Source organism: Thermobia domestica, chromosome 10, assembly GCF_964235325.1.
Source record: "Thermobia domestica chromosome 10, izTheDome1.hap1.1, whole genome shotgun sequence".
Classification (NCBI taxonomy): domain Eukaryota; kingdom Metazoa; phylum Arthropoda; class Insecta; order Zygentoma; family Lepismatidae; genus Thermobia; species Thermobia domestica.
In genome coordinates, this window is record NC_137463.1 from 134,354,912 (window position 1) to 134,380,653 (window position 25,742).

Genomic DNA, 25,742 nt, shown 5'->3' on the forward strand with positions numbered 1-25,742 from the left:
CAGGAGAGAGGTTTAAAGATTTTTTAAAAGTTCAGTCGCTTTTACTTATTTTTATATTAATGATATAAATGTGGAAGTTATACAGTAACATACTTGGTCTTATACAGGGTGCACGTAAACCGGCCCGTCGTAATATTCTGGTATATTGTGTTTTTGGCAACACTTAAATAATCTACCTTCCCACCAAGAGATGGCGTGTCGAGGTCGGGTTGACTTACGTGACCTGCAGCAGTCACGTGCAGCCGCAGCCAGTGAAACTTGTCGAAACCAGTTGAGAAAAAGGCCTCGTTGTGTTAAGCCGGGTGAGTGTCAGTGTGTGATAATGCCGTATTCGATACCCGAGCGTGTTGCCATTGTTGAAGGGTTCATTCTCACTGGATCTTTTGTGAAAACAAAGAATTTGTTTCGGGAGAAATTTCCAGGACGTTCTGTCCCAGCAAAAAGCACCATTCAGGAATTTATTGAAAAATGGCGGCGTACAGGATCGGTTCAAAATGCTCCAGGAACAGACGACTATCTATCTGCACACCTGAATTAAAGATGCAGGTGGAGGAGATAATGACAAGAAGTCCTCGAAAGTCAACCAGAAGATTGAGTCAACAGGTTCATGCGAGTGAGAGAAGTTGCAGACGTGTTTTAAGGGGACTGAAGTTAAAACCGTACCGGATAAGTGTTGTGCAAGAACTGAAGGAGCCTGACCTGCAGAAGAGGGTGCATTTCTGTTCATGGCTGTTGAGCAATGTTGCCAGTGGTTTCTTGGATCCACTAATGCTCATCATGAGTGACTAGGCGTGGTTCCACCTGTCTGGGTACGTAAATTCCCAAAACAACCGGTATTGGTCGACAGAAAATCCACACGCAATCCACCAGGTACCCTTGCATGATGAGAAGATTGGTGTTTGGTGTGCCATTTCCGCCACACGCGTTATTGGGCCCATATTCTTTGAGACGACAGTGAACAGTGGCGTGTATATGGGAATCCTGGAGGAGTTTTATACACACTTGACCGAAGAGGAGCGTCAGTTATGTTACTTTCAGCAGGACGGTGCAACATGCCATACATCAGCTGCATCATTGTCCCTTGTGCATGAGATGTTTACACCAGAGAGGACAATCAGCAAAGGCTTGTGGCCTCCTCGGTCACCAGACTTGTCCACGTGTGACTTTTACTTATGGGGACTGTTAAAGGGAAGAGTATACGAAACAAATCCACACACAATTGAAGAACTCAAGACCAGGATCCAGGATGTCGCCAATAGCATTACAACACAAGAACTGACAAGGGTATATATGAATCTCCTCAATCGTGCTCACATGTGTGTTGAAGTGGGCGGAGGACACTTTCAGCACCTGCTGTGAAGGCTGCTGTGAAGGTGAGTAGTCATATTCAATACATTACATTTCATTTTATGTGTTCACTTTACGGGCCGGTTTTACGTGCCGCACCCTGTACAATGCTGCAGATTTGTTTTAATCTTATATTTACAGTAACAGCTTTTTACAATAACCAAAAATAAGACTTATTACCTTTTTCCATTTTTTTTAGTTATTAGTTACTAAGGGAGACGGGATGGTATAAGTCACCGTAAGAATATAACCTGTTGTACAAATTATGGCATTTTATTATTTTTTAATTTTAACTTCAGTTTTCTTTATTTGTTAAGCTTTCTATATCTATTGTGACAATGTTTTTATAAAATTACATATTTTTACATGAACAAAATTAACATTTTAAATAACTTTGAAACATGATAGAGCAGATTTACTTGAAAAGAAACTATTCTAATTTTGAATCTTTACATTTGTAGATAATAAGTCCATTTCAATCATTTACAGCTCTTCTTCTTCTTCTGACTGAATAATGTCAGGGTCTGTGAATCTTACAGTTGGTGACGACACCAAAGATCTGTAGAATCCATGATATATTGGATCTATTAGGGGTAACAAAGACAGAAGATCTTTCTTCTTTTCAGGATTTATTGGATTAGGACCTGAGTAGGTTGGACAAACCGTTGCTTTTTCGCCAGTGTTTCCTCGTCGACGAAGGTCCATTGTGAGAAATGTATCATCATCTCGAAGACTTGTTTTGTAGTAGACTACACCAAATTCTCTCTCGTATTTCAGCCATCTTATTTCGAGCCATTTTACTTTATCTCCTAAAGCGTTGTGATGCCTGTGGACAAGCGATGGCTTTAGCAGACCTGAGAATGAAAGAAATTTTGTGGTATCCATTTCCACAACTGTGAATGGTCTCTTTCCTCGAGCCATTCTAACCATCATATAGTATTCCTGTGGGACACGAATATTAGAACGAATTTGAATATTAGAACTCTTTTTAGATTTCTCAATTCGGGCATGATCAGCATCACAGTCTAGATGAGTATGTCCAGGCTCCAAAAATTTATGATCTATTCTCTGTAAGGTTTTCTTTTGTTTGAGAGCGAAGGTACACATTGCCACAAAATTGATATTTCTATTCTGGCCACCACACGTGTCAGAATACATAGTAAGGTATTTCACTGACTCAGGCAAATTCATTATATACTCAAACATACACGATGCAATTTGATTGGACCCTCGTCCTCCTATACCTTCGTGCCACATGTAACAAGTTGCTTTGTCATCATTAAGTGAATGAACAGTTAAATTGTATGTCCATAAAAGTCTTTTGTAAAATGACACACTTGTATGTAAATTTGGCGTCGGTAAGCATTGCTGTAAGTCGAATGTAAGGACAACTGATTCTCCTCCACTTCTCTTGCACTTCTCCTTGTCACTTCTCTTCATGTCATAAGCATATTCAGCTTTAAGTTGATGATCAGATAGCTGTCTTTGAATATCGTCAGTCTCACTTGAGGAACAATATTTTAGTTTCACGTTAAGTGTGTCACAAACCTTGCACGCATCAATTCTTGGTCTTTTAATTGAAAGAAATGGAAATTCTTTACGCATAAAATTGCGATAAAATGTGTAGCTGACAGGTTTTATGCTTTCAGGACACTCAGATTTGTACATTTCATATATAATTTGCTTGTTTAAATAGCTAGGTAGGTATTTGTTGCTACTTCTTTGTCGTCCATAATGCGATTCACATGCAGGTAGTTTGTTAAAATGTTCACGAAGAGTAGTGGAACCTCTTCTATCGGGAGATAATATTCCTGATGCTGATTTCTTCTTTTTGTTTATAATAACATTCAAGTACTTGATCCCAATGGAAACGGTTTTAGTGAAACAGCCTTTGCACACTTGAACTTTATTGCCACCAGGATGAGTTAAGAAATATTCGCAAGTCACATTACGATTTCGTGGATTTTCTTTTCGAGGTCTTGAGCTTTGTTTTTCTGATATGGATATTAGATTGCCAATAAACTGAGTTTGTAAATTGTGGTCTCCGAGCTCCCAAAAGTCTTGAAAAATGGTCTCGAGTTCCTCTTCTGAAAATTTCTTGTAGCATCCGAAACGACACGGGAAAAGAGGTATCCTCTTCTTTACAGGGACTATAGTTCCACTAGTCGAAATGTACTGCTGTCCTAAATTTTTCTTTTCCTTTGCTTCCTTTTTCGACATTCTTCGCTTCTTTACTTGCCGATCGTTAGACTGCTTACTACTACGTAAATCTTCATCTCTTTTCCGTTTACTAAATACAGTATCAATGTTTTCCGTATCCTCATATTCTGAGTTGACACTAAGCTTTTTATTTTGCTGTGACTGCTTTGCGAGTCCAAAACGGTTTGGGAGAAAGGTATACGTTTCTTAGTCTGTCTAACACTATCCTTATTTTGTTGAAAAAAACGTTTTCTTCCATCAATGTTTTTTTTTTTTTTGATAAGAACTAGAATCCGAAGCGTCATCACTTTCTTCCGGGTGATAACTGGAACCAGAGTCCGAAATTAAATCACTGATAGTGGAATCAGATAATTCATCTAAAGTGCTGCACACGAAATTTTCTTCCATTGTCATTACTCCAGATCAAGTTCAAATCATATAAACTGAGCGTATAAACCTTTAACTGGAAAACTAAAACATCTAAGTATGAGCAACAACAAGTAGCGACTGTTGCCAACAAATCTTTTGACGATAATGATTAAATAAAAGTGGCACCAACCGCTTTGAAAATATTTAACGCACAACAATTTTACCGCTCTCTTTGATTGTATAAAAAATACGCTAGATCAAAGTTTCCACCAGTTAGCCGCTTCCCTTTTTCCACCTTGTCAAATAGTATTATGTTACATTGTTCACTTTGCCGACAAAAGCAACCATAAGAACTGAAAACTCTAATGACTTATTACTTTAAGAATAACATATTTTGGTATCGTTTCAGATAGAAATGCATTTGGCGAAAGGGAATAAGTCGACTTATTCCCTTTCACTGTGTAGATCTTTGAATGATACTGACTTATTCAAAACGAGAGCATGCTTATATCTCCCTTATTTGTTATCCTACGAGTGCCATTTTTTTTACAGTACATAGAGCCAAACCATATATTTCAAATTGTCAAATAAAAAAGATATGAGATTTTTGACTTATTCCCTTTTGCCTTGCAGGTGCAGAATTTAACCTCTGCAAAAGCCACATTATTCGCGGGTGACACAAGTGTACAATAACAGGCGAAAACCATCAACAATTAAATACAACATAGAAAATACCGTAAAACAGCTAAGGAACTGGTTTGATCATAATAATAGTAAATTTAAAAAAAAAAAAAACTTGTCAATAAGCTTTAAATTAACAAACAACAATCTAGATAAAGGAAGTATAGAAATAGCAGAAAACTAAATACAACAAGTTAGTTCCATAAAATTTTTAGGTGTACATACTAGGGTGATGACTTCTTTATTTTTTTTCTCAAAAATTATTTCCTGTAGCACGAATGAATGAACTTTTGCCAATTCATGACTAAACTGACTTTTATTCCATTGAAATATTGAAAAAGATCACGCACAAACCACTTTGTAATGTTATGTAGGCCATTTTAGCATTTTATATAATTGCATTAACAATGTTGATATGTTAACTTGTGCCGATCGACTTATTATTATTAATGATTACAAAGTGACCCTTTCTGATATCAATCTGGCGATGGAGGGAATTTAATAGATACTAAAAGTGGAGATTAGATGGAGATATATCCAGAGTTTATAATAAAGAGATCCTTGTGTTATTTGGTGAGCTACATTGAACTTTCTCGCTAATTATAGTTGCGCATATAATATTTTATTAGTGTCTGCCTCTATTATTTTGTGTAATTGTTATTTCCTCGTTTGTAAATAAAATATGTGAAAACTCAATAACAGTTTCTTTAATTTGTTACGTATTTAATATTTAAGTTAAGGCCTTTTCTATTTCGGTCGTTGAGTAGAAGACAATATGTCGTTCAAGAAGAGCTCTTCTAACACGGAGAAGAAAAAGGAAACCTGGACAAAGAACTGGATCTTAGTCCAGTTTCAAGCGCCATCAACAAGACTCAAACGCGGCAATTTATGAAGCACCCTTCAGTGAACGGAGTCGCATGCCCTTGAAAAACCACGTTATTGAACGTTTCAAATTTCTTGAATTCACTGCCAAAGAACGGAGCGAGAGAGGAAATAATATGACTAATCGCAGTGTATTTGTAATGAAGCATATAATCATGTGCTACCAGGTATTTTGCTGATTCCACTGCAAGCGGGTTGTATGACATAATAATTTCAAGATGGCAGCTAGAATAAATACTCTACATTTAGATCAATTCGGTAGGGGTGGCCTTCCTGATAATGAGCTTATGGGTAGGCTTGCCGTAATTTTTTGTTGACTAACCGAGACACTAAAAGGGAATAGGGATATTAAAATACACCACAACGTTTATTACGTGGCTACTTTTTTGTATTGCAGTGTTGGGTACCTTTATACAATATGACCTCCAACCAAACCTAATTCCAAAGAGCTTGCCAGCCTTTTGGCCAAATTCAAGAAAGCTTGCAGCACGCTACCTGTCTGTTGGCTCCAGTCATGCAATAGAGCAGTGCTGTCAAGATTGTTTCTTAAACCACTCATATTTTTCACTTGACTGCACCTTTCTCAATATGTCCTTTTCTGTTTTTATTTTATTATAAAATTCAGTGCAAGTCAGTCCAGAATATACGTATTTTACATAGCATCAATGTACGTACCGTCGACTCATGATCAAATCTCTGTCGTCTGCCCAAGCGTTATTCATCAACGAGAAAACCCATTCTACTGGAGCTGATGTTCCAGGAAGGCAAAAGATGTACTCAACGAACAGCTGAAGATTGCACATTGGGATGTCATTTTGCTTAGCACAACTGAAGAGTTGCATCCATTTTTCTTCGCTCGATAGTTTTCAGTCATTTTCTTTCTCTTTTCGTTAACAGGTTCCCACTTTGAAGTCCAAAATTTTGTAACAACAACTTCGTCAAAAAGTTCATATACGTTTATCATAACTTTATCAACATTTTTATTATTCCTGCTCTTTTTTCTATATTATGCCAACAGATAATATTTTCGTATATTCAGGCAAAATCATTGGCATCAACAAAGCTGTTCTCCCAAAGTTTTATGTAAGATATACACTGATAATAGAATGCCTTGAAGTAATTTTTTACGTGAAATAACCTAGCTGACATTTTTCTTGCATTTTTGCCAAAAAGATTTTTTGCACCAATAGGAACAAAATTACAGTTTCTTCTTTCTTCCAGATTTTCATTCAATTTTTGGAATGCACCTGCAACAATAGTGGTACTTGATTTGTCTCTCTTCATGGGTAATATAGTTTTGTTAACAAAGATAAATTGCCATGAACAAACTATAGGTACAATTCAACTCGTTCATTATTATTTTTTTTTATTTTTTTTATTAGAGCTGGACACATTTCTTGTGAATTAAAATACTGTTTCAGGAATTCAAAAATTTGCAACATTCTCTCAATTGCTGTCATCAGTGACAGAAATCTTATATTCCCATGCTGCAAACAAGGGCGCCGATCCTGGGGGGATCGGGGGGTCCGGGCGCCCCAAAATTAATGTGGCCACCCTATTGTATTTATGAACATACAATATTTGGCATAAATTGAATGCAATTTGTCTTAAAATCCTCATATATATACCTTCTGCATGTGAATGCAAGCCCCCGAAATTTACAGAGAAATCGGCGACCTTGGCTGGAAAACCTTACGATATTTTATTTCAGCGTACTCACGGAATTTTTTCAACTGTGTCACACGCACAGCGTAGATGTGAAGGTATTTATAAATTTTAACTGCTAATGCTTCAAATTCAATATGAAGGACATCAACCGCTGTTTGAATAGAAAACATTGTAGACACCACAACCAATACCATTAATGGATCTACCGAGCTCGTTGTTGTTAAGAGTTAATACATTGTTTCTTCCCCCTCTCTTCACTCTCCCAAAGTTTGTATTACAATTGTCACCACAAAAACCAACTTTGTGTTCCAAGTTATTTTCCCTGGTGATGGATGATAATTTGACAATATCGTTGCACTTTTACCTGCAAGGCATTTACAATTTAACAGCTTAACCTGGATCCCAAATTCATGTTCGAAATAGCGTACAACAATGGGCACAGTTTTTAGTTATTTCCTGTTTGAAGCACTCATACTTATTGCAACAAAACTTACTTTCTCCAAATCGTCACTTAGCTCCTTCAATGCCAAAGCTGCTATTACATTCACGACAACTGGTTCACATTTTGTTTTTCCTAAGGATAATTTAGATTCAAAAAGACTTAAATTACCGGTAACTTTGAAGAGCATGCATTTGAGTTAAAACTCAGGCTGTGGTTTGCCGTATGATAAGTAAACATGGCTTCTTTTGCGTTTATTTTCATTGTCCACAGAATTGCTACCCCTAAAAGAAATTGTTAGTTTTGAGGATCTAGCAGCAGATAATAAACTATCTTTGTGTGTTTTTGTCTTTAAATGGTCGGTTATGTTTGAATGGCCACCATGAGCTACAGAATTTCCCATCCAAACTTTTCCCATTTAACCTTATCATTTGTTGCACGCACCTTTTTTTGAAAAGGGAATTCACTTTGCAAGCTCTCGAAAAACTTACGGAATCTTTTTGGCACTCGTGCATATAAAATGTACAGACATGTGAAAGTATAAGACAAATCTTAATTATCTTATTAAAAACCGGGATTGTCCCGGCCACACCGGGACGTATCGCAGGACTACTTATGGGTAACTAGGCATAGTTATATTCAGATTGAAAATGATTTTGACATCATTTTCGCGATGGAAATTGCAATAGTACGCTTTCATAAGTCGACTGGCTGACATAATGATATCTTTCTCTTTTTTTTTTCTTTTTTTAAAATTGAGTTTTCACTACTTTAAAGTAGTTTATGATCAATTAAAATATGACGCACATCAAAACTCAACAGTAATAGACTTACAGGATTTCGAAAGTTTCGGCGTATTTCAAAATATAGCTTAGTTATATCGATATAGCGGTGTTCCTCAAGATAACTCAATTTCTATTTAAAAAAAAAAAAAAAACTCACTAGGCCAGATCTCCGAGGAATGATAGACATATTATCACAAGTATTAGATTGATGTACTATTATCTTAAAAGTACAGCAAACAATGTAAATAAGGCTCTTTTTACTTGGTTTATTGAGGGGGGCGCGGTGGCTCAGTGGTAGAGCGTTCACCTCTGGTGCTTGGGGTCCCGGGTTCGATCCCAGTCCCCGCCAAGTGAACTTTGTGGTGGACAAACACCGTGCTCGTGGGTTTCTCGGGGTTCTCCCGTTTCCTCCCACTTTCTTCATTCCATCATTTTCACTCATCTCTCATAATCACCGTCTCCTTTAGCCTAACCGGCATAACCGTGGGACGTAAAACTTAAAGATTTCATTTCATTTTTGGTTTATTGTTAGGCACAAACAATGTCATATTTATATTATTTTTTCAGACTAACCATCAACTTCAAATATTTTAGTTAGTTGATTAATTTGACTAACATGCGCATCAATAATGAGATTATTAGTTCCAAAATAAATGCATTAAGTCGTATCCACTTAAAAGCAGCATTACGTTATATATTTGAGGATAAAATCGTTTATTAATCATTACAAAAACCAAAACCAGGCAAGAAATACCTGATATGCAAATAAACTTTCAGCATATTGTGCAGACTCAATAACTCGTTGAAGGCGAATACGATCGAGTCAGCAAATAGTGCTCAATGCTAAGCACTGTACATCATCAGATGGAACTTTCTTGCGGTATTATTTGATGAATTGCTCTGTGCTATGCACTTTTCAGTCGTTTGCGTACACTTTTTATTTTTATTTTTTTAAATATAGTCCGAAAATCTTAAATCAACCTCGCTTCAGAGACGTTGGCAGGGCCATCTTCTTTCTCCACTAAAGTGATATTTCGATAATGCAAGTGCTCAATCACGATCTTGCACAATGTGGGAAAACCAAATCTTTCCAAAATACACAATTGTCATTTAAATGGTAGCTTTGTATACAGGATGTATACAAACTGACTACAGGCCGTTTTTTTAGAAATGATTCGGAGTGGAGGTTTCTGCTAATACGTAGTGCATATACTGTGGGGGAGGGGGTTCAATCTTTGAAGTGCTCATGATAAGTGGGTGACTCCCGAAGGCCGAAGGGCAGAGGTTAACTCGAAAATTGCAAATGGAAAGATATGTCAAATTGGATGGCATTCAAAAGCTCATAAGAAACAACGACTGGTAACGTTCATCCCAAATCGATACATCAAAGGGTCACGTCAATATCACGTAATCACATGTTAATACGAATATTTAGGATTATTTTTACCCATAGAAGAGGATGAGCAGAACTGCTCAAATTTACGAAGTTGTATATTCGAGTTCTAGAGAATATTTATCAAATTTTGTTTTTTGAGAATTCCCAAACGTGAAAGGTGGTCCTATGTATTCTTCCCATACCTTGAGAAGGAAGCATTAATGTACCCATCTACTATAAATTACTATGGACACCTATATTCAACCATATAAAATGATAAAAATCCCAAAGATGATAAATTAAGTCCAAAACCTCCGAATGGAATTTTTTTACTCATGAACGGAAACAAAATGGACCATCGAAATTTGCAGAAGAACATATTCCAGTCTTATACTATCATACCAAATTCTTATATTGGCAATTTCCAAAATTTAATAAGGGGTGATTCTATGCATTTCTCCCAGGGGTGGTCCTGTGCACCTCTCCCAAAATTTGGAAAGTGGCCAGCTACCCCTGCCAAAAATCAAGAGGGCACTAACCCTTATGATATCACACCACGTGATCATGTTACATAACGTTCCTCAGCCAATCAGACCCGAGTGCGATCAACAGACGCCGATAATACTCTAGGTTTAAGTAAAGGACATTAGGATCTTATTTTTATCCACATGCATAATGCATCACCAAACACTATACGCATAACCACATTGCTAACTAACACTAAATACCTGTTTGTTAAGATTATGTTGTTAATAAAACATAATGAACGTACCTGATTTGGAATGCACTCTTTCAAAACATCGTCACACACAATACACTCGACTATTAGAATGTTTTCTTTCCTTCACGGAAGTAGGTAACATATTTCAATGCACTTGGTATTGCATTGATATTTGCACTACTGTATGTGGGCATAACTAGAACGTAACAAGATACTTGTTAAGAGACGAAAATTGTGATAAATGAAACGGCTATTATGTACGTACATGATATTATTTTGAATGATGACGTATCAAAAGGGTGTGTGTTAACTTTCTACATTCCATCCTCCGAAACACACTCTTGTTTTTCCAAGTCATACACCCAATGCAATGCAATTCTCCTACATGCACTGCATACTAATCGCCCACAACTCTCGAACAGCTGAGATGAGGTCATAACTACATAAAGCTTCCCAGAGGAAATCAACCGGAAAGAAAGATAATGTGATCACGATTGAACTTAAACGGAATAAATCACAGTTCAACTAATGAGTAAATAATGAATAAAAGAGTAACTATGAATGAATAATGAATAATATGCAAGTAAAGATAATTTAAACTCAGGGACGTAGTGTCTATTAGGCTATAAGGCTTAGCCCATCCATTTATTTATACATCAGCCTGAAATGTTGCTTTTGGACATTGATACAATTAATGTTATTAAAATGCAGTAGCGGTTCGTAGTCTGTAGAAGCACCGATTGCAATATCAAAGGTATGTAGATACGCGTAAGTGTTTCTCTCTCCCAGCGTTCTTGAGTTTATCCAATATATATATATATATATATATATATATATATATTCAGGAAATATGAAGAGGAAAGTCTTTTAAAGCTATATTTGTATATTTATTGATTGAAGTGCATTCTCTAATATTGATTTAATATATAAGCTATTTTCTTTATTTGAAACAACCACTATAAATATACGTTCATAAACTATTTATATACCCAGGTACAAAACTTCTACACTCGTGTTATTGAACAAGAGAATAAATCGAATATATAGTATGTGCTGTAAGCCATGAATGGTGGCGTTAACCTAAAAGAAGAAAAAAGCAAGGAAATTGCATATATTATTCAAGCAAGCAGTTAAACAAAAAAATATTTAATTAAATAAACTATGCATTATTTTAAAATAAAAGGTCTTTCTTCGTTCTTTTCGAGCTTCAAATTTTTATATGACCATTGAAATCTGAAATGCTGCTCACCAAGCTTTTCTAAATAAAAAGCATCGCTACCGCAAATATTTTCCGCTTTATTTTCTTTAGGGTACAGAAACACGTCTCTCCGACCCAATACGCATTTTGTTAGCATTTCTTTGTATGAATATAAGGGACAAAAAGTCCATTTTCAGTAACCACGTATTTTTATCTGCTATTCTACTATAAAGAAGCATGAAATCTAAGATGTTTTCCTTCGAAAATAATAATTAAAAAAATAGTTTAACATTCCAACAAATTAGGCTAAAGAAGACAGCTAATTACTGAAAGTGAACGATTTGAGATTAATTTTTTGTGCTTTCCGCCGGAAATCGAATACGGGATCATGTGCATGAAAGACACAGAGCTAGGGATTAGAGTAGACCAGTGATAGGACTTCTCCTTCGAGACATGATTTACTAAATATTAATATTTGGAATGATTTGTTAGTTTTCAATCGATGGGAATTAACCGTGAATTCGAAATCACTGAATTTGATGCTGAAAATATCTTGAATATAGGATTTTCTCTTTTGGGAATGGTAGGTATATATCTCAAGGTAGAAAAAAAGAACGAACTGCGATTGCACGGACTAGATATTTCTGCTATTATCAATGTTCATTTCATTTGATTTGGTTCACCATTCATTCTGTACATCATATTATATGTATGTTTGACTATTGTGTCTTCTTTATTTCAGTTCTTAACTGTAACGGTTTTTTTTTTTTTTTTTTTTTTTAAATTGGAGACATTTTGTGAAAACAAAATCAAGCAACACAAAAATAATATGTATACTTCTGAGCATAGTAAAATTATTATTTTTTCAGTGTCACAAATTATTTCCTATATTCTAAATTACTTGCGGCCCCTGATTCGATCCCAGGTCGCGTCAAATGGGCTTCGTGTTGGACGAACACCGTGTACGTGTGTTTCCTCCCACTTTCTTCATTCGAACATTTCATTCATTCCCATCATCTGCTTTAGTATATGGCCATAAAAAGTATTGATGAGAAATTAATTACAAATTACTTAACTGGGTGGAGTGGGAAGAAATATCATAAATACAGTATTAAGTCCCGTTGACTACATTTATACTTCAGTTTTCATTAGACATACTTCCTGGTGTTCCATGTTGGAATCTCTTCATTTCATGGCTGGTAATATGACAATACCCCCTCCCCCCCAGGAAAAAGGAAAACATCTTGCTTGAAAGAGAACCGATAGGGACAGTTCTTGAGGCAGTAAACATTCTTAAAAACTGCACCGATACGAGTACAAAATTAAAATATAGAATTATTTTATATTTTGATAATTCCTCTGTTTTAATCATAATGAATATTTAAGACCTCAACCACCCAACTTTGGGAGGGCAAACCTTCCCCGATATTAAGAAAGAAAGAAACAATACTAACAACACCAGACGCGTATTTGTTCTTTGCGAGTTTGTTTTGTGAATAACTTCTTTCTTCCAAGCGTCTGTATGTCTCCCTATCAATTGAGTCAAGCGCTGCCAAGCGAAGGAATTCGTAACTATTGCAGAAGTAGTCGTTGAGCCAGAATCCAAAAAAATAGGTTTTTGGTTTCATCTCTAAGGACTTAATGATATATATCTTTGTGTATTCACAGTGGTCCAAGGTGTTCATCAAATGATGATACCCTGAAATTTGTGGTAGCTTAAAGCCGCCATATTGAAAAATGGCTGCCATGTCTCTACATTTACGAGGTTTTGCGCATTTATCTCATAAACGGTTCCTCTTATCGAGAAAATGAAGAGGAATGAAATTGAAGAGGATAAAATTTTGCACATATTATGTTCAGTAATATTTTTTATTAGAACCAATCGATTAGGAGATATTTGTGATTAAAGGAGAAACGGCCTTGTTTTAAATTGTAACATTTATTATTTTCCCTGGAAATATTTTACCGAGATACATATTTCTGAAGTATTTAATATTTATACTAATAAGTTCCTTCAAAAATTATCCATGTTAGTCTTCATCTTCACTGCTGTCGTCATCAGATGACAGTCAAGCGTCGAAATCAGTGACTTTTTCATAGTTGGAACAGGTCTGTATTTTGCACATGTCTGTACATCTGAGGCTGTTGGAAAGGCACACACATGAAGGCATGGCACATTTTCTTGGACAAGAACATGGCATCAGTTCCAAAACAGCTTCAGGGGCAGGAGAATCCATCCATTGTACTCCCAGACAAGATCTTCCCTCACTGTCCGTTGTAGAAATCCAGCCATGGTCCACTGGGGATGGAAGCTCTGGATCAGCTTGTAGACATTTCTTCCAAACGAGGGTTTGGTAGTTTGCTCTTCTTATATGTTGATAGAGCTTGTTCCGACATGGAGGAAGGCTATGAGATTCAACAGACACCTTTTTAACAGAAAATATGCTGTAACGCAATTCATTGATGTCAGTGAACTTTTGCTGTCTAGAGTAGAGCTAGCAAACAAAGAACTCAAGCTGCTTCTTTGTTTCCTCTGGTATTTCAGCTTGAGTTCCAAGAATACTTAAAGCGGTTCTGAGTCTAGAATTTTGAGTCATTATCTTGTAGGCTGCAGATTTCTCCTTGCCTGCAAATGCACTTACTGCATCGCACCCAGTAAATGAATAAAGTCCGGGCAATACTTTACACACTTCTTGACCTAGAAAAGCATTCATCTCTCATGTTGTAGTACTTTACTCTGTCACTAGATCCACATTTTAGAAATATTGATCCCTTGTACTTTTTCAACTGTTCTTCTATAGCAAATAATGTAATAACAGCAACATCTGTGTCAACGGAGTTAATAATTATCTTTCTAAATCCCGAAAAAAGAGCATGTTGTACGTGAAGAAGAAGTCGGGCATCCGCCTCTTCTTGGAAACATGTCAACTCAGGAGCTTCTTGTGCCAGTTTGCTTGTAATTTTATGGCACTTTTCTTCACAAGTAACATACATAACTCGTGTATTCAGCTGATTAAGATACTGCACGCCCTGCCACTCTTTACAAATGAAACGTATAAGTTCTTTTTTGTTCTAGTCATCAGATAAAAACTGCTTCCATTTTCGGACTGAATGGGCAGGAGTTATATGTTTCACTTTTATAGAATCACCGACAGCTCGATGCTTTCGTTCGCTACTTTTTATAGACACTTGTCCGTACGTATCAAAGACAACGTGAATTGTCTGAGAAGATACGGCTTCTTGTAATATTCTCGAAAAGAGCTTGTCAGCTACTTCGCCAAATGATTGTAGTCCCTGTGGCAGAGACATTCCATCAAAGATGTTAACAGCGTCACTAGGAATTTGCCCATCAGTTGCAAAGTCTTTGGTCAGAACTTCCATCAGTTTGGACTTAGCAGTTTTTCGAGTCGAACCATCAGGAGTAGCCAAAGACCATGGAAGAGGTCCCAGAGTGGAAAACGAACTCTGTGTTATTCATCTTCACACTCTCTCTCTTCTTCAAATCAGAGAACGTCTTCAGCTTCTGCTTCTTGAGAGGCTTGAAAAATTCTTCTGGTTTTGAGTCTTCAGACAGATGATCTTTCTTGAATTTTTCATAAGCTTTTTGGCCTACTTTATGTGCTGTGACCATGTCTTTGACAATGTCTGGAGTTGGCACAGTTCCAGTAGATAAATTGATCATATCTATTTCTTCAAACGGATTTATCCATTCATTGGTCATCAGGTTTTGTAACGCTGAAACATCACGTTCATCTTTTTGGATCCTAGGCAAAGAAAGATCTGGATGTAGCACAGATTGTCCTGAAGAAGAATATCAACTTGTTCTTTCACGAACCATGTGAAGAAATGCTGCTCTCATATCAGAGTTTAAATAGTATCTTTCAACTGCTGCAGGTCTTTTGCTGAACATCGTTGAACCTTTTGTTCCCTGTGTGTCTTTATTTATAGTTTCATCAATATTATTTTCAGAACATTTTAAGATCAATAACTTTTGTTAATTTTATTCCGTTAATTTGAGTAACTATCAACAAGGAAAAAATAAAATAAGTGTAATATTAGCGGTCATTTTCCAATATGGCGGTCATTAGCTACTCTGTAACTGACAGTATCATGGATAAAAGACATTCTGATATTGTGTAGCATCAAAAAATGTATATTACACCAAGTCCACAGAGATGTAATCATGCAACTCCCTTGTTAACAAATGGTCTCAAAAATTGCAATATTAGCGGCCATTTTCCAAAATGCCGGCCAATAGCTACCCTGTAACTGACAGTATCATGGATAAAAGCCATTCTGGTATTTTGTACCATTAAAAAATGTATAGTACACGAAGTCCACAGAGACGTAATCATGCAACTCCCTTGTTAACAAATTGTCTCAAAAATTTCAATATTAGCGGCCATTTTCCAATATGGCGGCCAATAGCTACCCTGTAACTGACAGTATCATGGATAAAAGCCATTCTGGTATTATGTAGCATCAAAAAATGTATAGTACACCAAGTCCACAGAGATGTAATCATGCAACTCCCTTGTTAACAAATGGTCTCAAAAATTGCAATATTAGCGGCCATTTTCCAATATGGTGGCCATTAGCTACTCTGTAACTGACAGTATCATGGATAAAAGCCATTCTGGTATTGTGTAGCATCAAATAATGTATATTGCACCAAGTCCACAGAGATGTAATCATGCAACTCCCTTGTTAACAAATGGTCTCAAAAATTGCAATATTAGCGGCCATTTTCCAATATGGCGGTCAATAGCTACCCTGTAACTGACAGTATCAAGGATAAAAGTAATTCTGGTATTGTGTTGAATCAAAAAATGTATGGTACACCAAGTCCTCAGAGATGAAACCATGAAACCTCCTGGCTCAACGACTAAAGCTGAAGATACACCAGTTGCGAAATGAGCTGCAACTGCAAGCAAGGCACCCCATGTTAAGAGACAGGCGCTCGCCGCCATATGCTCAACGTTACTGCTTCCAGTGGCAAAGCTCGCTGCAACTGGAAATGTAAATCTCTCTCTTTCTTTCAGCTTTTTTAATTCAATTTTTTAGAAATACATCATAACTGTCTTGCGCTCAAGAGCAAAGGTTTATTTTTCACTGATACACTACTTTAATACCTAAAAATATCTTTAGCATTAAAAGAAATATCCGGTTGCACAACCATGCAACATATAGTACCAGCCGCCACTGTTAAAATGGATTTATTTTATAAAACGCTGCTTAAACATCAAGCGAGTTGAAGCGAAGCTTCTGCAATAACGCATTGCAGAGATGTTCACCCTCGCGAGGGTGGCCCTCTCGAGGGCATCCTCACCCTCAAGTTCCCTCGCCCACAGTGACGCGAGGGCGAGGGAGCGCGAGGGCGAGGACAAGATTTGGCCGCGAGGGCGAGGACAAGCTTCGATGGCGAGGGTGAGTGTGCGCGAGGGCGAGGACAAGTTTTGGCCGCGAGGGCGAGGGTGCGCGAGGGCGAGGACAAGCTTCGATGGCGAGGGTGAGGGTGCGCGAGGGCGAGGAAAAGCTTCGACGAAGAGGGTGAGGGTGCGCGAGGGCGAGGAAAAGCTTCGACGAAGAGGGCGAGGGTGCGCGAGGGCGAGGACAAGTTTCGGCAGCGAGGGTGAGGATCCGCGAGGGCGAGGACAAGCTTCGATGGCGAGGGTGAGGGTGCGCGAGGGCGAGGAAAAGCTTCGACGAAGAGGGCGAGGGTGCGCGAGGGCGAGGACCAGTTTCGGCAGCGAGGGTGAGGATCCGCGAGGGCGAGGACAAGCTTCGATGGCGGGGGTGAGGGTGCGCGAGGGCGAGGAAAAGCGAAGGCGCGAGGGCGAAGAATTCAATAACAAACTTTTTAAATGAATTAAATGTAGACACCGTAAATTGATAACACTTAGTGTAATCCACTTCATCGAAGTCAGTTATTAGTTGATCAATAATTTTAATTGATCTTAAATTAGGATTATCTTATAAATCACTATTGTTAATGGTTTAATTGAATTGTCAATTTTGTAAATAAAATCTCATTCTAAGATAATTACGTTAAGTGTAGATCGCAACTATCTAGACCAGCCCACAAACTGTTTTTAATTGAAATTATATCCGTTTTCCAAGTACCCAGTTGCAAAACTATTAAGTCAATACTGAAAACTAAAAACGAAAATATTTATTGCAATTAAACGATTAACACGATTGGTATTATTGGACGGGAGCACGTTGGCTCAGTGCTACAGCCAATCTCTGGTTTCAGGGGTCACTCGTTCGATCCCAGGCCAAGTGAGTTCGTGGAGGACGATAGCATATACTTGGGTTTTCTCGGGATTTTCCCGTTTCCTCCCGTTTTCTCATTCGACCTATTCTTTCATCATCATTCACTTGCAATTCCATCAGTCTCCTTTAGCCATCGAAGGCATAACCGTTGGATGTTAAACTAAAGATTTATTTTATTTTATTTTATTTTATTTTTATTTTTTTATTTTTTTTTTTTTTTTTAAGATTGGTATCTCTGAAAGCGTTTTTAATATAGTGTAAGAATATGCAGCGCACAGTCTTGAAAAGGGAGACTATTTTGGGCGTCCAGTAGGCTTCTTTCTGTCATCTGTTACCCTTCATTATCGACGTTATTATTATTATTATTATTATTATTATTATTATTTTGCTAAATAGGATATTAAAATAGAATGATTTGGTTCTATATCGCAAGTTTTAAAGCTCCCTGACAACTGATATTTAGTCAGCAAAGCATAGGAAAACTTAGAAATAAAGATGCAAAACTACCTGAAGTATTCGGCTATGGTTCATCTAATCATGGGCGTCGTAACGAGGGGCTTGGGTGGTCGCATTCCTCCCAGATTTTCGTCACACGTATGTAAGCAAACTAAGAAAATAAAAGCATATATTCAGGGGTGTAGTCGAGAGTATACGAAGGTGTATTGCTCAATCTTAGTCATTTGCGCATACTTTCTGCTTCAAGGCGTGTAGTACTATATTCAAAACTATCATATATAACCTGTGAAATTTTTAAGACTAGCGTATACTCTGTGAAAATTTTAAGACTATGGTGTACGCCGTGTGAAATTTTAGGACTTGAGCAGGAAGTTTTTGATAGTCTATTATTGCAACACAGCCCCTGCCCGCTGCAGCCCCTAGTTATTCGCCTCTACTTTCTAAACATTTTCTATATATTTTACATCCCTGGAGTTGGTGGCCCCGCATCGTGGAGGTTGTGGGGACATTATCTAAGCCTTTGGTCAAGTGACCTTACATTTGGACCTGTCAAATGACCTTACATTTACATAGATTACTATTGAGATAAATGGGTAAAACTGCATTCAGGTTTACACCTATAATTTCATGATTCTTAGTGTTCATCCTCCCGAAGGGGAACTTTCGAGGATGTCCTCAATTCTAACTATAGAGAAACGTTCTTACACAACAGAATAAACAATTTCAAACCGTTCATGATCTATATTTAGAAAAAAATAGCACTCTACTAACGTAATTTGCTGTTTTGGAAAATATAAGTTTTACTTATTAATATCTGGGAATCAGTCGATCTGTCTGTATTTTGACGTATTAGAGTTAATGTCCCTTTATAATTCATCACCGATGCCGATGCTAAATGGTACGTGAATCTATAGTTTATGGTAGGATCCGAACCACCATAATGCGTTCAAACTTCACTCAAGGGAATCGAACCTGAGACTTTTGCTGCAAAGCAGACATGCTTGCTAGACACTATACTAACTTCCTTTGTATATTTCAATATCATTAACTTTCAGTAATCACCGGTAATCGACCTATAACCAGAGTCGAAGTCTAAGAGGGAGTTATTGAAAATGTTTAATTATCCTAATTTTTATGTAAATATTTCACATTAGAATATTAGCGTTTAAATACTCCTCTCCCCCATACAACCATTACACACGCTAATACTATGTAACAAGCAGTAACGACTACATATTATCAGGTGCAACATTTAATCAATCAACATATAACACATAAAGCTTATAAAATTTTAATTAGTCAGCTGGATTACATCTTATGAAAAAAGTTGAATAATTTCCACCAGTTGTTTGACGTAACGTAAGCATGAAGATAAGCTTAGATCTTTGTTCGAAATTCACATTGAAATGATATTCGCAAAGAATCTTCAGTGGGCTGAATCTCTTTCGTTCCAGGTTGGTTACAAGACTGCGATAATCGTAGGACGTAAAAATGAAGATTTTATTCCCCAGTCAGAATTTTTAAACTATCCTATCTCTTCAAGTCAATAATTGTCTGTTTTGCATTATTACTTTTCAACCACAGAGCAAAATAATTCAGTCACTCTACTCTTGTTTTAATGATGTACCGTATGGCAGCGTGTAACAAATTGTTGCGAGGTCCTGGGCAATAAAAGTTTGTGATCGCCCTTTCAGTTTTTAATTGCTAATTATAATAAAATTTCTGGAAATCAATTAATCTACACATTTAATTATTTGTGCTAAAGAAAATAAAGGTTTGTTCTCTTACTTTCCCGTTCCACCATTTCTTTCATCATCATTCACTTGCAATTTCATCCACCTCCTTTAGCAGTTACATAACTCTGGGGCGCTAAACTAAAGATTTCATCTTTTCTTTCATTACTACAATCTTAAAGTTTGCACGTATTAAAGTTTGCACGACATTATTAATTGTTGAATTGGTGGATTTATAAAAGTCAGTGCTAAATCATTTTAGGCTCGATAATCTTTCCAAGGCCCCTGGAGGCGCTAAGCTCTGAGCGTGCCATTTAGGGAGGAACGGTGGCTCAGCGATAGAGAAATTACCTTTGTTCGAAGGGTCGCATGTACGATTCCCGTCCAAGTAAGTTCGTGGTGGAGGACATCGTGTTCGTGGGTTTTCTGGGGATTCTCCAGTTTCCTACCACATTCTCGTTCAACTATTTCTTTCAAGATTCACTTCTGTCTCCTTTAGTATTTAGCTTGCATAATCGTGGGATCTTAAACTAAAGATTTCATTTTTCATTTGCCTTTACGTATTTGTAGTGTAAGGAATCCTTGAGACAACGTTTGAAAGATATCATTTCATAATTGTGGGAATTACTGAAAATAAACTTTCCAACAATGATAGCTGCCAAAAATGAACCAAGGCCAAAGTGATAAAGTGCACAAATTGGCCCCTAGGGTAGTTTCTTAAGACAAAGTTTCATATTTATGGCAATTATTGAAAAAAAAATCAAAATTTTAACATTGTTAAGGTAGGACAAATGTATCTCTATTAGTGGTGAATATTAACAATATTTGAGCATCGAAATTAACCTTACAAGCACGTTGACACATTTCAGTTTATATTTTAAAATATCAATTAACTTAGATTCACATTCAAATCAATGAAGTCATTCATGTTATAGGTTAGAGTGGGTATATATTTCCGAGTGATAATTCAACAATAGTGTTCTGAAGTATTTTATTTGTTTGCTGACGAAGTTTCAAAATTAAGCTCTTTAGATCTTTCCCTTTGAATTTGTTCAAATTCCTCAGTTACGCTACATACATCAGGGATGGCCAACGTGTTGACTGTCAAATTCTGACAGATAGTCCGCAGCAGTCACTCTACCGCCACTCATCAAACCTTGATTTCACCCTCACCCTCATGAGAGCCGCCCTTGTGTGGCTGAATACTTATGCTTGCATCGTAGTTCAAGGAACATTTTGAAGTAAAGGCATTGGATACTGTTGATAAATGATGTAAACGTCACTATCGACCGAGATCTCCATTGTAACAGTTGTTCCATTTTAGGTGTTCCACAGTAAGTTATACGATGATATGTTTAGTTTCCTTTCTTTAGGACGTATCTTAAGCAAGGGCGGATCCAGGAGGGATTTCTGGTGGGGTGGGTGGGTTGTAATACTGCTACTTAGAGCTACTTTTAAGAGCTCCAAACTCTGGGATGCGTTTTATTTGTATAGGTGCCTTCCATTTCAACTCAGGCAAAAAAATATAAAATTGTACCATCACCATCTCAGATATTGTTGAAACTTTTTTATATAGCAACTAGACATGTTTTTAAGAGACCCATATTTTTTTGTTTTGTCGAAAAAATTTTCCCGCCAAGTAATGGGCCATCAAAGACGGGGAGTACAATTTATGAATTGTAGAAGACATGGAAAATGGTCAATTTCGGAGCCTCACCATTCGGCTATGGAGACAGGTAGAGTTATAATTCTTGTTGTGGTATGTACATAGGGATATAAATAAACTATATTTTATTATAGTTTGGTTTGCGCATGCGTATCTTTTTGTACATAAATTAACAAATGAACGTCAATTTATCTGAAAAGTCGAAGTTTGCGAATTTTTTTCGAGCACTTCCGGTTCGAATTTTAAAATTCTGTTTTCATGGTTGGTAAGACCTAGTTACCCGCTTTCCGCAAAAATTTTGTATTGCTTCTGTGGTCAACCGTTTTGTCGCAAAAAATTCGAGAAATTGTAAAATTTTCAAAAATCGCCATTTTTGGGCGCCATTTTCTCGAAAACACCATTTTTTAAAATTCTGAAATTTTGTCAGATGGTTCAACTTTACCTGAATAATAAACACACCAAATATCATTCTCGACCAATGCTTCATGGATTAACTGCAGCCTTTTAAAGTTAGCGAAGTTTCGCTAATTTTGATGTCACAGTTAGCAACACTGGGAACAATGAAAGTGCAATGATTTGATGATGTTTGTGGTTCACATTCATTAAATGAAGAATAAATGGTTTTCTTGGCTGTTTTTTTTTATTATTTTGATTAAAAAGGCTCTCTGAAATAGTAAAATGAGCCTCCCTCTACTCCTCCATTTTCTTAAACTGAAGTAATCTGAGGTGGAAATTACGATTACGAAATACACAAATTTCAAGTTCACTTACTTAAAATGGTCTTCGGAAACAAAATTTCACTGATTTTTTTTTTTACATGGACCAATCATTTGCTTGGTTGTTGCCTTCTTTGCTAATAGCATGTAACCGTGCAGATGCTCCAATAGATGGTTCACTCATAACTCATCCAGGAGTGGATCTAGGGGGACGATTGCCGCCCCCCTCCCCCAAGAAGAAAAAACTTTCTTATATATATATATATATATATATATATATATATATATATATATATATATATATATATATATATATATATATAAAACCCATCCCAGAGTTTGGAGCTCTTAAAAGTAGCTCTAAGTAGCAGTATTACAATCCCCCCCCCCCGCCCAGAAGTCCGTCCTGGATCCGCCCCTGCGTAGCACATCGTCGATAGTCACAAAACACTTATTTTCACTTCTCTTATGCTCTTCTGGAAACCTGTACCCTGCTGAAGGTTCGTGTGGAAGCATAAACAGCACTTAAACTTCACGTAATTCATGATTTATTCATAATATTTCTGCTACGCACCACTGGTTATCATACATATATGTATATAACAAAAGTTCCTTTTTGCAGATTTCTTAAATCTACACTTTGAATTGCAAAAGTTCGATTTTGGGGGAAGTATGAAGTTAGTTCATGGTGACCGGTTACTGCCATAAAAACTTCGCAATTTTCCGAAAGCCAAAGATAACTTCGTTGAATACCAGTTACCGGTTGCATACTTTCCCTTTCATTCATTTCTCATAATCACCGTCTCCTTTAGCCTAACCGGCATAACCGTGGAAGATTTCATTTCATTTTTTTCTTCTGCGGTTTTAATACTGTGTATCTGTTTTAGCCTAAGGCTATGGCGCGTTGCCACATTCTTGCCCCCCACTACCGTCGCAGAGACCCTTGCATGGACGGTTTCACTGCAAAAACACTGCTTTATCGGACCTGTCTGCATTTCGAACATCTGAAAGCGATTTTTAAAGTGGGATGCAGCACCATCAGAAATCACTGACACGGTTTGGGAAATTGTAGACATCTATTTTCACGTATTCAAACCTTTTTCTATAAAATATATTTTCGCTTTTCTTCGAGTATGTTTAGAATCTTGTCTATGACTATGAGTACATGAGCCGAATCGTGTGTTTTATCGTCGTTTATTACAACAAAACTGTCAATTGTTTCATATTTCGGTGATAACTCTGAATTTCACTTTGTAGAATAACAGTCCAGTTTTCAACGAAGTCCACATGAAGTAAAATAGAATTTGTATCTTGAAATTTTATACGGTGGTTTTCGGTAGCAATTGATTCTCTTTGGATTTTCTTGATGTAGTCATGAATTACAATTCTTACAGTTAAACCGGCAATGTACGATACGAAAACAGAAAGTGGCAGTTTTTTTTTTTTTTTTAACGAGATCATTATTCTCCCATATGGCATACGTAACCACTTTCATTTTCATCAGGATCAATAATTAAAGACACCACACTTATTTCTTCCACTCCAGGACATTCACCACATTCTTGAAGAAGAAGTTGTCATTTTCTACGGATCATACTACTAAAGGAAATAGGTCACTCATGACAGCTTCAATACAGGTTGCACCTTTGATTTGTAGCAACGCAGTTGCAGCTAACTTAAAATTTGCACAATACACACACACACACATACTTCCCTCTCAGGTTGCGAACTGACACACTTTAGTCGAATACTATAAAATTCCGAGTGGCTCATTTTTATGCTGGGATTGTTCTGTTTAAAAATTCAGTAAATTTCTTTGGAATGCGTAAGAAAACGTTTAGATTTTTTTTAAAAAAAACTTTTTGTCATTTTTCGATCACTGTAATGACATCGCACTTAATTGAGACTTTGTCTGGAGCATTCCAAATCATACTGAGGTAATAGTTTAGGCCTTTTATAGATCATCAGAATTCATTGGATGGACATTTCAAGTAAACTTAAAATTTGTGTGTTTCGTAATCGCAATTTCCACCTCAGATTACTTCAGTTTAAGAAAACGGAGGAGTAGGGGGGGGCTCATTTTACTATTTCAGAGAGCCTCTTTGTTCAAAATAATAAAAAACCAGCCAAGAAAACCTTTTATTCTTCATTTAATGAATATGAACCACAAACATCATCAAATCATTGCACTTTTATTGTTCCCAGTGTTGCTAACTGTGACATCAAAATTAGCGAAACTTCGCTAACTTTAAAAGGCTGCAGTTAATCCATGAAGCATTGGTCGAGAATGGTATTTGGTGTGTTTATTATTCAGGTAAAGTTGAACCATCTGACAAAATTTCAGAATTTTAAAAGATGGTGTTTTCGAGAAAATGGCGCCCAAAAATGGCGATTTTTGAAAATTTTACAATTTCTCGAATTTTTTGCGACAAAACGGTTGACCACAGAAGCGATACAAAATTTTTGTCGGAAAGCGGGTAACTAGGTCTTACCAACCGTGAAAACAGAATTTTAAAATTCGAACCGGAAGTGCTCGAAAAAAATTCGCAAACTTTGACTTTTCAGATAAATTGACGTTCATTTGTTAATTTATGTACAAAAAGATACGCATGCGCAAACCAAACTATAATAAAATATAGTTTATTTATATCCCTATGTACATACCACAACAAGAATTATAACTCTACCTGTCTCCATAGCCGAATGGTGGGGCTCCGAAGTTGACCATTTTCCATGTCTTTTACAATTCATAAATTGTACTCCCCGTCTTTGATGGCCCATTACTTTGCGGGAAAATTTTTTTCGACAAAACAAAAAAAATATGGGTCTCTTAAAAACATGTCTAGTTGCTATAAAAAAAGTTTCAACAATATCTGAGATGGTGATGGTACATGCTCTGCCTGAGTTGAATTGGAAGGCATCTATATATAAAATAAAGAAGTTTCCTCTTCTGGGGGGGAGCGATCGCCCCGATCGCCCCCCCCTGGATCCGCCACTGACGATAAGGAAATAATTCAACAAATAGGTTGAATAATTGATGCTCTGATCCTCACGAAGGAGGCCCTCTCGAGGTCTCCTCACCCTCAATTACCCTCGCCCTCAATGATATGAGGGCGAGGGTGCGCGAGGGCGAGGAAAAGTTTTGAGCACGAAGGCGAGGGCGAGCGAGGATAATGGACAACTCCTATCGCGAGGGCGAGGGTGCGCGAGGGCGAGGACAAGCTTCGATGG

The 25,742-nt window shown here is 37.0% G+C and overlaps 1 protein-coding gene across 2 annotated transcripts in view; it reads right to left on the reverse strand.

The window, feature by feature from the left end:
• Positions 1-25,742, reverse strand: part of LOC145662721 (inverted formin-2-like) — a 435,970-nt gene that overhangs the window by 289,298 nt on the left and 120,930 nt on the right. The gene's annotated exons all lie outside the window — the stretch shown is intronic.